The sequence below is a fragment of the Coloeus monedula genome, assembly GCF_965178545.1.
Source record: "Coloeus monedula genome assembly, chromosome: Z".
NCBI classification, from domain to species: Eukaryota; Metazoa; Chordata; class Aves; order Passeriformes; family Corvidae; genus Coloeus; species Coloeus monedula.
In genome coordinates this window covers 32,734,909-32,750,763 of record NC_138822.1, presented here as the reverse complement: position 1 = coordinate 32,750,763, position 15,855 = coordinate 32,734,909, and the positions used below count along the sequence as shown (strand labels likewise).

The following is a 15,855-nucleotide window of genomic DNA, read 5'->3' as shown; positions in this document are numbered from 1 at the left end:
AAGTATGTAAATGATGCTATTCGCTCTACAAGCAAATATGTTGTTACAGGCTCCAGTTAATACCTGGTACTGGAGTCAAAGCAAATTTTCTTAAGAATTCAGTAGAATCAAGATTCTGCTTCCTGGATTAATCTTTCTGTCTATAGACTAATAATATGTCCAGCCATAAAAACGTGAGGTTATGAAGTTTCTCCAATTTAAACACTGACTACTACAGTTCTGATTTTTCTCCTGGGCAACACAATCACAAAGCCAGAAATAAGGCTGAGTGGAAGTGATATGACAAAGGGAAATGGGTTACTTTATTAGGAGGTTTGCACTTATGTTTGCTCTTTCAGAAGAAGATGAAACAGATAAAAGTGGAGGAAGTCTAAAGGGGACCGAATTGGCCAAACAGCTTCTCTTCTCTGGAAGAGAAATTCCATGTTTAATTGAACACATAGGACTGTAGAAACCATGCCCTGTAAGAGTGCAATTTGAGGCCCTGAAATATGGCCATCTACAAACAAAGAATGAAAACTAACAGCTGTTTCTGTTGGATGTGGTTAGGATTAGTGATGAATATAACACTAATACATTTCTTGAGCTAAACTTGAGCAGTTGCTGAGCTTCAGCTTCATTGAACAAGCAGCTGGGTTTTTTCAATCACTGATTCTTGTCAACAGTTATTATGGGGATAATTATCATTTTCTTAATAGGTTTAATGAACTCTCGGTCTGCTCTTCCAAATATGTTTTGGTTTTAAATGTATTCGGTTATACAGCTGTTGAACTAAGCAGCTAATTATTTACACAGTTTTCTCTCATTTGCTATTTATGCAAACCTTGCATCTGTCTCAGGATCTGACCAAGGGATTTTATTATAATGAATTCATTTCATTTATATAGTGAAGTGCTCCAAACTGAATCTACACTACTTTAAGCTATTTGTCAAACTTTGAAAATGACAAGAACACCTGTGCAAAGGTGAATATGTCCATTACTGGTAAACAAGTATTTTCATGTAGTACATATCTGATCCCTCCTTACAGTTTTCCCTGCTATTTTCCTTCAGTGGCAGCATGAATCTTTCTAGGCAGAAGGTAAAAAATCACATCCAAGCTCACATCAGACTTCCTCTAAAATCAGTGTCAAACCAACTATCCTATTCTTTAGAGAAGTCTGGGCAAGATGTGTGTTCCATCCATGTTCTCCAGGAATAAACATCCACATTTCAAGCAGAACGTTTTTAAAAACGGGCTCCATTAACACATACAAAGTGTATGTTAATAAATTCAATCTGAGTATATACACCGTGTGCATATTATATATAAACTAAGTATATGTTAAGACACCCAAATCAGCCGTCATGTTTCTATGCTACAATATCCAAAGCTAACCTAAAAGATTATTTACATTTTAAATGAAGAGATTACTTCTGCCACAGTTTGGAGCTGGGAGAAGAGAAAAATTTGGACTACCTTGTGAAATTTGGACTACCTTGTAAAAATAAATATGGATTTACAGAAAGTATCCAAAATCAATGAGTGCAGATGCTGATGAGGCAACACAAATATAATGGAAGCTTTTAGAAAAACAGACCTGATCTGGGAATAATAGTCACTGAGTTTAGTAAAATCTTTTTCAATACCACTTCTACAAACACTTGTTTCCTCACTCTCACATGCATGTAGACCCAGTGTACAGATGAAGTCCATGATTCAATCATTAACTTAACTGTCTATGGAGATAAGGCTTCTTGCCCCATGCCTTTTATGAGGCATATATCTGCTTAAATGGAGAACACTATCAAGATAAAGATATTGCCCTAAATATTTCTCTTCCCATTTTGGATTACCATCACTAATAGAACCGGAACTGGTAATAAATAAACAATTGTTCATGAACATGACCTGGAATGACTGAAAATGAGAAGTGAGCCAGATCAGGTTTTTTCTTCCTACATTAGTATGATAGTACTAAGAAGCTCACTGTCTTTTCACTTCTCCCTGGGAAATTACCATCATCTGCTGGTAGCAGGCTTCAGGAAAAAACTTCTTCTTTCCATCAAGAAATGTGGGGTTTTTTTCACAGTAAATGCTTGGTAAAAGAAAAGTGATAACCTTGATAATTTTTCATAGGACATAATCAGAGCTCACTAAGGCTTGTGGGAAGACTTCCAATGAAGTCTGAAAGTACTTCTCACAGTTTGCCTTATTATTTGTTATATATTCTGTTTCCCAATGAGATAGGAACCCATCTATTCCACAACCAACTGAAAAAAATACTTACATCTTCAGAAAGTATGTCAGCAGGCAGCAACCTTTGCAGACAAGCTTAAAGAAAATCAAAGAAAGTTAGTTGATTAAAAAAATATGACAGCTTGACGTGACAAAGTAAACAGATGCAACAAGCAATGAACTTTCAAGGATATCTTATTTATTAAATAAATTTTTTCCCTTCATTTGCTATTTTGGCATCATCCCAGCTTCATGTTTGAAGTTTGGTTACTTTAGATATTCCTTCTGGTCTAAGGGCTTCCTATCCAGCATAGCAGCGTTAATATTGTCTGGGAGGTGGCACCAATATGAAGAAATGGGACTTCTCACAGAAAATTCAGCAGTAGAAATAGTGTCCCTGAATTGTCTTTGCTTTTCACAAATTTTAACATTTTAACTTGCATAATTTTGTTGTATGTTAGCTGGGAAATACAGAATTTTAACATACCCATTTGCCTGCACTGACTATAGACTAGTCTTTTGAAATAACCTTGTATTTGTGTGTAGCTTGTATTCGTTTCATTGTTTGTATTCATTTTTAGAAAGCAAGACACTATGAGCACTTTCACAGAGTATAGTTTCTTTGGTATTCATTATAATAGAGAAAATGCCTTAAAATAGTATCAAAATTAAGCACATTCATGTTTCCATAACTTACAGATATTTTTATTTTGATAATTACTGAAAGTATTAAACTAGGTTTTCAGATTTCCTCTGCTGAATGTCTGGAGCAGTCCCACCATGCAGACTGCCAAAGCTGTGCACTGTTTGTGGCATCAGAAGTGTTTAAATGGTGGTTTATGGCATAATTTGCTTTTCTATGTTTGCATTGATTAGACTTAAACCAAAAATAAAGAAGTTGGCGGGTGCTGTAGTGAGGCAGTTGCAGATAAATTTCTGCTCTCCAGTATGAGTGCTATGTTGTCAGTTTAGCAAAATGGTTTGCTATCCCTTTGTTACTTTTATGTGTGCTCTGTCCTTGCTCTAGGGACACCTTTGCTGTCATTCTCTCCACTCTCCTCTCTGGTGAGGGTGACAGAGAAGTATGGCTGGGTTCCCCACAGATCACCTACCCTAGGGCCTTACTGGCAATGCCCCTAGCAGTACTTGAGCCCTGTGGACCTCTAGTCATTTCAGGGTATGTACAAAGTAGTTTTCAAGTGTAGTTTAGGCTGCTGGTTTATTTTTCTTTTCCTTATCCTCCTTTCTCCTTTTTTCTGTTTTTTCTTCCTCTTTATGAGTTTTCTTAGTTCTTCTCTTATATGTTCTTCCCTCTTCACTTCTGTGCTCCATCTGTTGTTCACTCCCTCTCTACTTCTCTATTCTGTTTGCTAAAATGATCAGCAACACAGAGAAAACCTGCATAATGAAACAAATGTTACATCCACAGACTCTGAATTCAGAGTTAGCTGTTTACACAAAGTCACCCCAAACCACAGCTACATATAACGGGAGCCTGCAAGGCACAGCAAATTATCTGGTCTAAAAGTGTGTAAGGGGGCCAAGACACTATGTTCTCAGCTGAGTACCTCCATCTGCCTGAATTGCTGGTACAAACATGGAATTCAAGGCTGCTTTGGAGCGGGAAGGAAGGGGAGAGGGAACAGCTGTTTGCTAGCAGACCTCTGGGTCCAGAGTGCAGCCCTGCCCCATCTCTGCCCACAGCAGGGTGGCTCTGGCCCAACCTCTTGCCTTTCTCTGTTCCTCCAAAAAAGACCTGTTAAGCATAGCTTAGAGGAAACAGAGCCTCTGGTGAGGCACAGGAGGATGTAAAACCAGGCATGTCAGCTCAGGCTAGCAGTGTAGCTAACCCAAGACACTGGTCTTGTGAAGAGTACAAGAAACAGGAAGGCATATTATGTCAACTTTCCAGCCTGATCTTCAGGCATCTTAAAAAACTTCCCACAAACAGATGGTAGCCTGAAGTTACACCTGGGAGGAATCCAGATTCTAGAGGGTTGGAGTCTGCAGCCCCTAACAATCACATCTGACTTCTCTCTGCTCCCTGCCCCTTGGCACTTGCACTTCTGTTTGTCTAAAAGTCCAGCTCCAGCCAAAGGAGACCAGAGTCACCAGCACCGGCTTTAGCTGGGGCACTCCCCTAAGAGGTTAGAGGTGTGAGTCCAAACTCCTTGAGAGGGAAATGAATCAGCCTACCATCTTGTGCCTGTTGTATTTTGCCCCAAATTTGATGTTGTCAGTGTATATTCAGCTGCGTGTAAACTTACAGGACTGGGTTCCCAAGAGCATTTGGGTATAGGTATCCTGAGTTTTCAGACCCTGCCCAAAGCTCAGGGCTGACAAGATCAAGTTGGCCATAACAGTGACATTTACAGCACATGTAGTAGAAGACTTTCAAATATGCAAAGTGTAATTGGTGCCAGCAGACAGGGTGGAAATGCAGTTTGATCCTGCCCTCACTAGGCATTGGAATTAATGATGGATTGGCCAGCTTTATCAGTTACTCAATTAAACAGCTCTCATCCTAAGCAGACGACTTAATTCTCTCCCTGACATCACCTTTTTTGTACTGAAATAATTATGGAATATCTGGGGTGTAGCTGAGAACAAGATTTGGGATTAGACTGCAGTGAGGTGATGACAATTACACAAATTTCTTCCTTTTCTTAAGCAGATAAAGAGATCTCATGTCATTGACTGGAACCATGGATATGTCCCTGCCTTTATAAAGCATGTGGAGTCATTTTAAGTACTGTTTATAGAAGTCCTATCACTCCATCCCTGTTTCCTGTCTATCCCATATCTGCCACAGCAAATTAAAATAATACATTTTTGGCACTGTAGGAATCCTATGTGTTAAATAGTTTTTCCTCTGGAAAATTATCAAATAGCGTCCATGAAGCTTTAGGAATTTTTTTTTCTCTCCATACAGATATTATAAAAGACAGGGTGAACAGAAGAACAAATGAATAATATAAATATTAGGAAGGATTTTGTAGTAAAATACAGATGTTTGATAGAGTGTGGAGTCCTTGAGGAGATTGGGTATAATCTTTCCACCTACAATGCACAACCATTAAACACTATAAGCAGAATGGAGAGTGCTTGAGCTATTATTTTAAGAAAAAAAAAAAAAGAGTATGCAGAACATCCAAAATTAGAATGATCAAAAAAGCATGCCCTTCCATAACCCTCATGCTGTCCTGCTTGAGCTGTTATTTTGAAAGCAAACCTTTCACTGGCATTCATGACCTTTAAAAAGGAAATACACTGAGCTTTCCTTCCTACTGTAATCCCAGTGTCCTTATCACCTATATGGAGGCCAGAGAGATGGTCTGTTCTCCTCCCATGTCTTTGTTATCTTAAAGGGTAGCTAAGGGCCACCTTCAACTTGGTTCTTCAAGCCAGCCCACTGGCTCCCTCCATCAGCAGTTAATGGCACCTTCTGGGCATCACATGTACCTCAAAAAAGAGGACCAGATAAAATGTGTACACATGACTGGAGAAGGGCCAAGTGAGAAGAGGGTTGTATGGAAGAAATTTCATTAAAAGTTTCCAAAACAGATTAAGTTTTAATGAAAGGCTAGTTTTTCTTAAACATGGAAGAGGATTATTAGTCCTCAGAAGGACCATTGCTTTTTGTATTGCTTTTGTGCTCATTTCCTTGTTTCACACATTCAAAACTCATAGTGAAACTGAAGGTTGCTAAAGTGGTAGGTATTTCATAAAGTGTGTTTCAGTAAGACATATTATATCCTATAAGAACTGAAAGAAGAGGATTTCACCCACAGAGTGACAGAAGTGTATATATAAAAATGTGTGTGCGTGTTTATAAAAATATATCTGCTACCAAACACTTCTCTTGGTGTCCAGTTATTAAAAGTAATTACCAGATAATTCTTTCCTATTTGTTTCGGAAAGATGAATAAAATTTATTTCAGTTGAAGTCTGAGCAGATTTCTTGCTGGAAAAGCTGCTTGGCTGTAAAGACTGATTAATCCTTATTAGCCTCCATTACTCACTTGTAATTAAGCTGGCTTAGTAGTGACTTAGGTATTTCCCTCTGAACCTAAGTACAAGAGAAAACAGTAAAGGAATTAGACATATCAATGCTATTCTTAGGACACCACTGTGTTTATTTTGTTGAGACCCAACAAGAAAGAAAATTAAGAATCATATCAATAAGACAGAGTTTAAAAAGGCTCTTAAGGCAAATTGCTGAGGCATTGGAAGGAACTTCATTTGATTTATCTGCAATTTGATTCTGCCTTCCAAACTGCCTGAGCATAAAACCTCTGTTAAAGCATTGAAACTGTGCTGAATATGCCTTTATTGTCCAGAAAAAATATCACTTGCATATACATCTCACAATTTCATTCAATGAGGGTTCATTTTTTAAAAATCAGTTTATTTAGTTTGAAGAGAAATGTGTTTACTTCCTCAGTTCCAGCAGAGAATGGTATTTTCATCTGATCATATGAAGTACCTGCAAGAAATAATTTAAGACACCTTGCTCACTGCCTTTTCCCTTCACTTGTGGTGCCAGACTTGAATCTTGTCCTTGGCTGAACAAAATACTTTCCCTGTCTGATGCCCAAAACACATTCTGCATATTGCTCTTAATTATTTTGTTAACTTCTAGAAAGTCTTAAAAATAAGCACAAGTTTGTTGCCAAAACTACAGAAAATCTGAAATTTGAAACAAATTTTATCTTGCTTCTGTAATTTTCATCAATTGGAAAAGAAATTCCTATGGTAAATATGGGGGGAAATACTTGAGGTTAATTATTTTAAACTGAAACAGATTTAAAATGCTAGTTTTACTGAATTCAATGAACTAACATATGGAGTGGGAAAGACAGCTCAGACTTAGCCGAGTATCACCAGGAGATACTGGAACAGAGACTAGAATCACAAATAAGTAAGCAACTTTTTTTGGGGGGGGGGGGAAGAAAAGAAAAGAAAGAAAAAAGAAAAAATAGTGAGAAGAAAATCAACATAGCTCAAAACCTGAAGTTCTGAACATTTCCCAAACCACTCTAGTACTAATCCTTCACCGTGAGTGATGACAAAGGCTTGTTCTGGGTACTAACTCAGTTCAGATTTTCATCACAAAGAAAAGGAAACAAAAAAACCCCATCAAACCACTGTGACTCTACAGCATGACCGTATGAATGGCCAACCAGCATTATAAAATGAAGTTTTGCGAGAAATCACCATATATATTAATATAAATATCTTATCAATCCCTGCCTACACCTCCATAACCCTACCCCCGATCATTCTATCCAGGACTTTTTTCCTGGAAAAAAAAACAAGTATCACATACAAAAACCTGGAAAATTTAATAGGAATTATTGCTGTCTTTTATAAAGAATAGTAGGTAAGGGTCTGGTGTGAGCATGGGAACATTACCCAGTGAATTCTGTCATGGCTTACTGTCCTAACCACATTCAGTGCCTTCCAGTGGCAGCCTGATCATGGTTTTTTAGCAGGAAACAAACTAGTCAAAATCCTTATAGCAAGTAATTAGGGTGACTCCTGAGTCCTGATCATTTTCCTGCAGAATCCAGTGATAGCCATTCAACTGCTTTCTTTACCTGTGGCTGAAGTTTAGGTGGGATTCACTTTCTGTGGGATGCGAAAAAATCAGTTAATGTGTTTGGAATAAAAGATTGGTATTTCCATTTTTCTGGCAGAAGAAAGAGGAGTTGATGAGCACCATTTCTCTGATGTATGTGACTCTTTCTGTGACATCCCAACAAAATGCTGCCTACAGACATAAAAAATTCTTCTGGAAATCTTGATGACTTCATATTGTGAGTGCAGCATTATGCAGGAAAGCTGTTGGATACAGCATTCATGCTGGTGCGATTCCTTGCTGTGGTTCTATAGAAAAAATATTTTCCTGCACATTTACAAATGGATGGGTTTAATTTCTGGTGAATCTATGAACAAATTGTTGTCAGCTTGCTCTTCCAGGAAGTCCTCTACAGTTTTCTGGAATTCCTATCACAGGACAATGGTTTTGGACAAATACAGGGTGATCTTCATAGCTTCAGAAATCTGCACTAAGAAACTGACCCAGTGTGGGCTGGTGCCTACCAGATGGTTCAAACAGCTTCTGCTGTTCCTTAGAAGCTGACAGATGCTCTAAAAACAGGTCATCGTTCCCTTTCCACCTCCTGATATTGTTTTCATTACACACATACTCTAAATAATTTTAAGAAAAAACAGACCAGTAGAAAAATATGCTAACTGGAAGTATTGTGTGATAGACACTCCATTTTCAAGTAATGCTCTCTAATAATTTTTACCTGGAGCTGAAGCACCAAGCTGAAATACTACATGGCTTAAAAAGCAACTCAGAAAAACAGCTAAACCTGAAAGAGTCACTACTTTCTGATACATCCATCCTGGACAACTTTAAAGTACAAGTTTGGTTTAAATCCAGTGTACTGCATGCTGGTAAGAGCACATACTCCTTCCAATTTACAAAGACTTTAGTGGCAGGTCCAGCTTAGAGCCCACCATAAAACAGAAGGTCTTTCATCACTGCAGAAAGAGTCTAATAGTTACATTGCAACCCTGAACACGGAAGACTGAAGTGGCTCTTTCGGAGCCGGGAATAGCAGCAATTGAATGAAAAGAAGACTTGAAGAAATCTTGTCCTTCCCAGGCAACACACTTGCGGCTTATCAGAGTGGCTGGTGTCAGAACAAGAAGGAGCAAAGCCACATGCTTCTCTCCCAGACCCACCACATCTGGTCCTCCACTGTGGGAAGACCAAGCTTTAAGATTCTTCCGTGTAGGGAAATTAGGTGGTGTCTATTCTTCGTCAGGCCTTCATCAGAGGACTGCGTGGGTGGTGCCTACTTGGTGTGCACTAGTATCCCTTCTACTACAACATCATCCAAGAAAAACTAAGCTAAAAATGTATGCTGCTTCTCATAGCCTTGATTTCAATCTCAAATTGGTAAAGATGTTATCAGTGTAGGAAACTCACTTTACCTTGTAGCTTTTAGCAATTAAACCAATCTTCAAATTTGTATTTTTCAGTGTTCTCTGAATTCTAGTACTTCTAATGAGCATATGCAGATGAAAAATTGCATGTTTCCAGGTTTGCTTTTTCGAAGATTCACAAGGGAAAAATAGGTTTTCAGGAAACATGATCTTTACCCTAAGATTTTTCCTTTAAATCAAATTAATTCCTGCATATCCGCAAAGTAGAAGGAAAATGTGTTAGTGTTTTAGCTGTCATGGTAGAAGAGGGAGGAAGGGAAGAGAAATTAAAAACAGGGTGGTATTTTCATCCTACATTTAAATAATTAATAATGGGGTTTTCTAACATAAAAAGCAGGAAATAAAAAATGAAAGTTTAAAAAAGGCAATTATTCACATAATTTCTTCCCATAACCCCCAGAGCACAAAAATATTTTCTTTTACTACACGCTTACTTAGCTTAATTACTACCAGTGACATTACAAGTTTTTACAGTACATTAAGAATTATTGGTTGAGAAAGAAAATGCTGTGTTTTGCTTATCAAGAGCAGAGTAACATGTATAAAATCATTCGCTTTACAGAAGCAAGTCAAAAAGTTTTGAAGTTTGGAAGGAATTAACCAAACATTAAGTAATATTTTTTACTGGATCATTAGTATTTTAGAAGTTAAGCAAGAAGGAGTAGTCCCTGCCAGATAGATATAAACAAAATATACACATCCAGCATGCAACTCTATGTGTGTTTTAAGTAACTGCTGAGGATTAACTTAGGCCTCTTCACTGGATAAAAATCTCAATATCATTTATAAAGTGCCCCTGCATTTTTACAGCAATGGAAAGCTGCAGTCCCAATTTCAGAATATCAGATTTTCAGAAAAAAAGAATAATCCCAACTAAACTTTTGTCTCTTTCCCCACCCCCAACGCCAGATTTGTTTCTTTCTTTTTAAAGGCTTTGCATTATTTGTGTCTCTGTAATTCTTTCACCTCCAAGATGACATTCCTTCCGTTTCAGTGGTCTTCTGAGATTGTAAACTAGGTCATGGAAAACTACTGCACCTAAGAAGAAAGTAACTATTTGGTTTTCATAGGTGGTTTATTTTTAAAAATTAGTTGGGTTATAAAAGTAGTCCCTCAAACAAATGAATAATTTGACAACAATCTGTAGCAGTCTCACAGCACTTATAGGGTCTGTTTGAAGGAGTAGTTTGATTGCATCAGTTGCTACTGAAGAACGTGCATTGATGCTCAGAAACTATGGATCATTTTTTATCAACTAGTAAGTAAGATGTTGCCTTACACACTGTTGATTTGTGTCCTTTAACCACAGCCACAGGAAAACCCTATTACCTTCTGCAGCCTTTACTGCTTTTGATTATTATGGTGCCATTCTGCTGACACATACAGAAGAGGGGAGCAGTCCACTCAGAAATCTTTCTGCACCATTGAGTCTGCAGTTTCAAAGACTGGAAACAACATAAGTGCTGTCTGAGATCCATACTCTTCTGTCTCGGTATATGGGGCTTGTCCTGGGTTGCTTCCATGATTCGCATCCCCTCGTGTGTATCCTACTCTAAATTGTGTAATCTCTCTGGCACTACTAGGAACAGCCCTTAAAGATATGACTCTACATTTATCCATGAAATGCACATCATGTCTTTCAGACTACCACTGCTCTGCACCCAGATAGTCCTAAAACAGGCTCTGGTTGATAAGCTTGTTTGTAAGACTGAAATACAAGTGAAAAAAACCTCCTTGAGATTCAAATAATCAAATTATCTCCTGGTCAAAAATATACTTTATACATGCCAAAATGTTAGTAGGAGTGTAACTCAGTGCTACTATTCTGTATCTGAAAAGTGTCAATAGTTTACACCATTAAAGAGGGGGGTCCTAAATATAAAAGGGTAGTTGACATTTACAGAATAACTTCTCTTAATTTCTATGCTTTTTGAACCAGATCTGTTAACTTGGGATTTCCACGGGCTACAAATTCTTTCTGTAACTTCTCTGCCATTACTGGTATAGCTTTGTTTTTCTATTTCCAAACAAAAGCAATATTCTTCTATATTTTATTTCATTATAATTGAGAACAAATCAAATGGAAATAATGGTTTTAAATAATTCTCTGAGGAAATATATACACTGACTGACCATTTGCTTATTTATGTTATATACATAACTGTGGCTATAAGCAGTAGAAGCAGTAAGACTTCAAGCAAAATAAACACAACCTGTTTCTTTTTATTCTTGGTTTGTTGTGTGAATAATTTTTATCATTTTAAGATTTGAGTAATTAACTATTAACAGTCCAGTTTCTCACAAATACTGGGGTGAATAACTGAAAATTCATTTCACAAACATTTAATTTGTGCTGTGAACTGCAGTAGTAAATCTGTACCCAATTCAAAATCAGACTATAGCTTTCTCTGCTTGTAAATATCTCAGTGATGTAGGAATAACAAGTCAGCAAAACAAAAATCATCATCCTGACACCTCAAGAAAGATATTAGTTCTGTTACAGGCTCCTGTTGTATTAAATCATCTTACAATAGTTCTGGCAATAAATTATAGAGGCGAAAACAAATGAACTCCAAAAGATTGCAAAGGTATTTTTTGAAGGAAAGTAAACCTAATAGGTAAAATCTACGAATGACGTTCAAACTTCAAGGTCTGTTTTTAACTGTCAAATTACTAAGCGTTCCTTTAAAAAACCTCTTTCTCTGTGCTCATTATTGGGAACTGGGTTTGAAAACAGTATATACTGGTTTTTTTCACCTACCAGGATTTGAACAAACTTGTTCTTATTTATGTATTTCAGACAGTGTCTCAGAGAAAGAATTTATTGTTTACATGATCTAAATCAAGAATACACAAATGTTTATCATGTTCAGAAACAAAGTCTGTACCTAAAGGCTGCAGCTTGCTCTTACCTACATGATAAACTAAACTTCTGAGCTAACCAGACCAAAACTTACAAGTGAGTGCAATCCAGACTAATACCCTGCAGTTTGAACAAAATACCACTAAAAACACAGAGCTTGTGTAATTTTTTGTGTGTGTTTGGAAGACTCTTATATGTCTCACTTGATGTAAAAACTGGTATTCCAGGTGTTTGACATGTAACTGTCAAAATAGCTGTCCAAATCATCTCTTTAATTTGAATCAGTATTTAGTCACATAAAATAAACCCAGATATCCCGAGTGGAATATGTGGCAAATGGTTTTCATGGCAAGAAGTGGCATACGTTTGTTATTAGCAGATAATAAATTGTTTGTGGGTTGAGTATAACCAAATAAACTATTGACTGGTAGCAAACTAGACTGAGTGGCAACATTAATCTAAGGAGTTCAAGAAACAAGTTATTCCATCTCCTTTGGCAGAACCCCCTCTGGCTGCTCCCAAAGCAAAAGGAATTTACAACTTACCCAGAAACTGGGCTGAATTTGTGGTAGATCATGCCTTCTTAGGGGAAAAACTTGCAGAAAGACACCGGATAGAGGGAGGCAAAAAGTCCTTTCCACTAGTTGTTTCAGTGAGGAGTGGGAGCAGAAGGCTGTCCCAGGGCGGAAGCGCAGCCCAGGTACCCTGGTGGGAATAGGAGCTGGAGTAGGGCAGCTGGACCTGCCTGCCAGCCCTCTGCAATATCTGCCCACCACTTGTAGCCTCTCTGTCTGGGCTCTGGGCATCCTGCAGAGGACTCTGCACTTCAGAGAGCAGCAGCTTGAAGAAATACTGAATCATAAGATGAACAAATTCTCCTTCTGCAAAGAAATGGACACCTGCCCTATATGTGCCCCACTTCTGCATTCTGCTTCTATAAAAGTGTGCAGGGGGGGATTTTTCTCATGCCATATTTGAAACATACGCTTGCATTCAATCACTCATTTTACATGGCAATTCTGATCATTCTGATGCATTTATGAACAGCGTGAAAAACATTATTGATGTCTACAAAAATGCAAACAAGAGATACAAAATTGAGTCCATCCTACTACTGATGTGGATGATCAGCCTCAGTGTTGTTATGTACTACGCAACATGAACTTTTTCTTTTGTTTTGTTGTATTTCAAGTGAGAGCCAGGAACCATCTTACCACCTCTTAAATGTCACTGTTCCTAGACTAATCATATACACAGATGAGTAGAGATAAACATGTGCAATCCTAAACACAATGCAGTTTCAAGGGAACAAAAACAGCCCCAGTAATTCTTCTCCCAGTATAGCACAGGTTGGCATGTTGGAGCAGACTTCAGTACTGGCAGATGATAAATGAAATACATTGATTTCTCTGTGACAGCTCCTCTCTATATTTTACAAATGGCCCTTTGAATCTTGCTGAAACTGTTGGAATAAAGTTAGTGAAGCCTGTAAGAAGATTCTGGTAGCAGAACTTACATATGCAAAATTCACAGCAGGTTATATTATGACTATTATCATCCTTGTTGGAAAATACTTTCCTATCTGCATAGGTTAAACCATGCGGTAATAGCACCAGTATCTAAAAGCCAGACTGTAGGTATCTCTAGCGTAAATAGACTTCTTGTTAATGCATATGGTTATTATTCTTTTATCAGTTAAATGTGTATCTGATTAACACCTTTTCTTAATACAAAAGCAGATATATATATTGCAGTTCTAAAGAGTTAACCATAAAAGCATTTTACTTAACTTACCAGTTGTTGAAGCTGGAAGGAGTCTTGCCCTAAACTCTACCTGCTCTCATGTTTGTAATATCTGTCTCTCTCTCCCGCTGTCTCCCTCCCCCCCCGTGCAGAGATTGCAGTAAACTTAGAAAACTAGCAGGGACAATGTTTCAAATGACTTAAGAAGGAGAACAGGAACAGTCATTTCGTTCTCTTTTTTTTTTCAGATGAGTACAGTACCTTCAGAAAGAAGGAAGGAAGGGAGGGGAGAGGAAGTCAACAACCCTTTGCTTTCCTGCAAAAAAATAAGGAAACAGTAGATAGCAATCTCGTTTTCTCTCAAACAAAATGTTTGGAAAAATAAATATATCCAATCCAAAAGGAATTCCTCAAGTATTATATCTGCATTAATGGCTTCATAAAACCTTCTTTACAGCTTGTTATGTGCAACTACATGAAATGAATTTCCTAAGTAGTGGGTAGGAATAAGACACCCATATCTTACGCAGAACAATTAGCCGTAAGCTTGCATAGATAATGAAGTCTTTTACTCTAGAGAAAGACTAATCATAGATGTATACACGGATCTTGTTTCCATGGTGATATAGGTAAAAAAATGCCTAAACCCCCTCTTTACTCTGATCACAGGAAAATAGCACATTGGCTATTTATAGAACACTGTGGGGGAAAAAAAGGGGGATAAAAGGGGTCAGAAAAGTGGCAAGGATCCTAGCCTGATACTGGCAGTGCAATAACGAGTGATTAATTTCAAAGAATGGCAGCATAGAAGGCATACTGATTTATCCAAAGAAAACCAATGTACTATGTTCTAGAACAGATTTTATACTTTATTCGTTTCTTTCTTTCTTTCCCCATCAAACATATTTTCACAACCAGATACTGGCCAGCTGGCTGAAGTTATACTTGGGATAAGTTTAGCCCATTGTGCTCCACTGTGTTTTTGTTTGCTTGTATCTTTTCCCCTAACTTTATCTATCATCTGAAGGTCATTTATAGTGATTAGATGCTCCCTTTCTTTCCCCATTAATTTTTGTCATCCTAACATACTTGCCAGTAAACATCTTCACACTGTCACGGGAGCTATGTTTTTAGTTTGTTTGGTAATGCAGGAGTGAATTTGGAGCTGCTTCTCAACAAGCAATTCAGGTTGATTTCTGCGAAAGACTTTTTAAAAAGCCTTTTCAAGAGGCCTTCTCCTACACCCTCTGCATCCATAAGTTGCTCTGGAAGCAATATCTAGATCAATGCTGCTGAAATAATTGTATTACTGCTGTAAATCCAGTTTTAATGGAAGGACAAGTTGCTATGTTATCCCATAAAGATTACTATTTCATTTATTGTACAATAATAAGAATAGATAGGCTCTAAACCAACATAGGAAGTAGCTCTTTAGCACCTGTGTTTCTTTATGTGATTCCTGGTGCTATTTCCTGAAGATATCTAGCAATTATTTTGTTGGAAAGGTTTCTATCTTAATATTTAGAAACTGAAATCTTTGATAAGGGACATCAGTATTTGACAGAGTGGTGCAGGTGCTGTGAGTGATCTCTGGCCTTACAACATCTCCAGGATTTTCTGCAATGGGCAAAACCATAACAGGAGGGTGAATTTTAAAAGCAAAAGAATACAATGCACTTAGATTATATACTGCAAATGAAGTCCTTAATTCTCCCTTGGGAATGGAGGTCCTAATCAAATATATCTCCTGTGCATACTGAGCACAAGGGAAGGAAAGAGGTATGGAAGGCCACTGAAGTAATGTATTGTCCTGCAGGGTCAGCCTAATAACACAAAACCATTAATTTTGTTTCAAAATTGTTTTTCATGATCTTGAAGATAGTAGAAACTTCCAGGCCATTCCAGACAGTTTAATTTATTTATTTGCCAGGCACAACAGGCTAATGAGACCCTGTAGGCTGCCATTATGCAGGGTTTTGTTTCTCTCCACTGGGAACCCAATACCAAA

General features: G+C 37.7%; 1 protein-coding gene across 4 annotated transcripts in view; it reads right to left on the bottom strand.

Moving 5' to 3' along the window:
• The window catches only part of ZNF366 (zinc finger protein 366), a 36,939-nt gene extending 22,963 nt beyond the window's left edge, over nucleotides 1-13,976 (bottom strand). For 2 of the 4 annotated variants that reach the window (XM_082301586.1, XM_082301588.1), the window contains exons 1-3: nucleotides 13,899-13,955; nucleotides 12,650-12,809; nucleotides 2,271-2,314 (exon numbers count right to left, since the gene is read on the bottom strand). The gene's annotated coding sequence lies outside the window, so the exon portion shown is untranslated. Of the gene's footprint in view, nucleotides 1-2,270; nucleotides 2,315-12,649; nucleotides 12,810-13,898 lie in introns of all 4 variants that reach the window. The other 2 variants (XM_082301587.1, XM_082301589.1) reach the window with 1 other exon arrangement.
• Between the last annotated feature and the right edge of the window lie 1,879 nt (nucleotides 13,977-15,855).